Source organism: Chondrus crispus, genomic scaffold (assembly GCF_000350225.1).
Source record: "Chondrus crispus Stackhouse genomic scaffold, scaffold_535, whole genome shotgun sequence".
In the NCBI taxonomy this organism is placed as follows: domain Eukaryota; phylum Rhodophyta; class Florideophyceae; order Gigartinales; family Gigartinaceae; genus Chondrus; species Chondrus crispus.
In genome coordinates, this window is record NW_005178518.1 from 19,301 (window position 1) to 21,717 (window position 2,417).

Consider the following 2,417-nt stretch of genomic DNA (forward strand, 5'->3'; position numbering starts at 1 on the left):
GCCTAGTTTCCAAAGCCCAGTGGTTGTCTGCCCTGCTAGAATCCCTCAATCAGCCCATATGCTTCGTAGGACACTGTGGGTTCTGCGGTAGACAGCATAAGCGCACCTTTTGCTCTCCTCTAGGCCAGGAGTTGAGCAAACGTCCCGATGTTGCACTGATAATGTACTTCGAATGCCACTTACGAAACGTTTGAGTTCGGAGCACAAGCTCTGGTGTTGACGCCCCGAAAAGCGCGCGTGGTCCCTTCTTTAGTGACGCGGTAGACATCACAAGAGGGGGTGCGTCGCGGCTATGAGGCAACGAAAATAAGAAAGCAGCCGTCTTGTCCGACCCTGATCGAGCCATCGCATCAAATCATCTCCGGCGAGTTCGTTGGGCTTTTCCCTAGGGAGGCGTTGGAAACGGCACTCTGTCGCCTTCTTTGCTTGGCAGAGGGCCATGCATATTCCCCTAGCCTCGTGTGAGCCTGGGCGTGGGTTGTGTGTTTCATTAATCTTCGACTTGTCTCCCGGGGGGGCTTGCTCAGACGGTGCTCCCGCCCCTCTTGGTCGTCGCGTACGCGGGCGCGCGGTGCGCAGGATTTCTCGCGGCGGCCATGGTCGGCGGTGGCGAACGATCTTCTCTTGGTCCCTGCCGCGCGCACAGAACAAGATGTCAGATTCAGTGCCGTGGAAGGGAAAAGGGGGTGTGTAGGCGTCGTGTTTGGCTCGCGTGCGTAGCGACCGCGTGTTGCGTTCTCGAATACGCGTTCGTGTTGTGTGATTCGCATTCATACGGCGTCCCCATGATGCCGCGGTCGGGGAGGGGGGTGCTGGCGTCGGCAGCCTGCGGACCGTGGTAGCCTGAGCTACCTCCTCCTGATTGCGTGGCCACTTGACGGCGCTTGACGGGGGCGCGCTCTGCATGCCCCTCCGTGGACCTCGTCATCCGAACCGAAATTGTCCATTGTCTTCTGAACTGTGGCGGCGGCGTCGGCGCCAACACCGCGTTCTACGTCCCCACCTCGGTCTCCCTCAGCGAGCCCTTTCCTTCCGCGCGTTATTCGCTCGGCGCGTTGGGCTTCTCCTGGGGGAGGGTCGCCCTTAGTCAGCGCCGGCCCGCGCTTCCCGTAGTCGTTTTCGGGCGATCATCTGTTGCGCGGCATGCGTTCTGCAGTCGCCGTAGCTCGCAGGGCGCACATAAATTATAATGGAGTGGTCAGTAGCAGAGGCTGTCGTGGTATCGCGTCCTTCTGAGCCCCTCACCTTGGGCGGCGGGGGCGCGTAAGCGCGCAGGTGGCTCGCGTTCTTCTTCCCTTTGTCCGTGGCCGTCCGGTCCGAGTGTGTAGGTGGATAGAGGGAGACTGCCGCTTGGGCGGCGTGCCGTGGGTCGGGATTTCGAGGAATCCGCTCGGTGCGGGCATACGATTCCGTCACCCGCCCGCCTCCCTTTCCGGTCGGGGGGGGGGCGGACGTGCGTACACTCACGCGCTCATTCGTTGTACCCTCGGGCAGCGCCGTCCGGGTTTGCTCTTGCTTGTCGCCCGGCGTACAGTACCCCCATACGCCATGCGCGTGCGGGTGTAATTGCCCCGTTAATTTTTTTCGTTATTTTCAGGGGGTGGTGGCGGGGTGATTTGGTGATGACGCAACCGGTGTTGGAGCATGGCGCGCACTCGCTCACGTGCCGCGTTCTCATCCCCCGTAATTTTCCCTATTATGGGGCATGTGTCGGCGGCGGTTTTGGGGTGTCTCGCGTCTGTGCGTATATACTGGTGCTCCTCAGGCTGAGTTGCTTTCGCTTACCCCTCCTTCCATAACTATCCTCGCTACTGCTGTGGCGAATGCAGCCTCGCTCGTCTGTGCATCTGCCGACGCGTGTTGCGCGCTTCCTCGCGCACGACCCACACCGGGAGGGTCATGATCCGGTCTTCTGCCGGGCTCTCCGACGCGGGTGCTGATGGAAAGCTCGACGTGAGCCTCCCCCTTCTCGGTTATACCGAGACCGAAGCGACGGGCATTCTTGGTCGCTTACTCTGCCCACCGAGGGCTCTCGTGATCCCACTGTTGATCTCCTTGTTCGTCGGGCGCCCCTCCTCGCCGTGGTTGCTGGACTTAACGGATCGTCCGGCAATCCTGTTCGGGGGGGGTCGTCCGACTTTTCCGATCCGAACCGGGTTTCGCGGTCCTCGTAATGTCGGTCATTACGAGGGCCCAACATTTTTTCAGGCAGTTCGTACTGTCCTGTTCTTATGTCTCGCGTCCTTGACGTCCGAGAAGTCAAGACGACTTGACTTGAACGCGTCCCCGGTTGTGACCCTCCGATAGGGTCTGCCGACCTCCTTCGCTTCCCGTTTTAGTCTGTTCGTGCAGGCTGGGGTTAATCCGCGAAGGAGCGGTTGAGGGCCCCCCCCTTAAGCGTGAACGTCCGCGTTCAC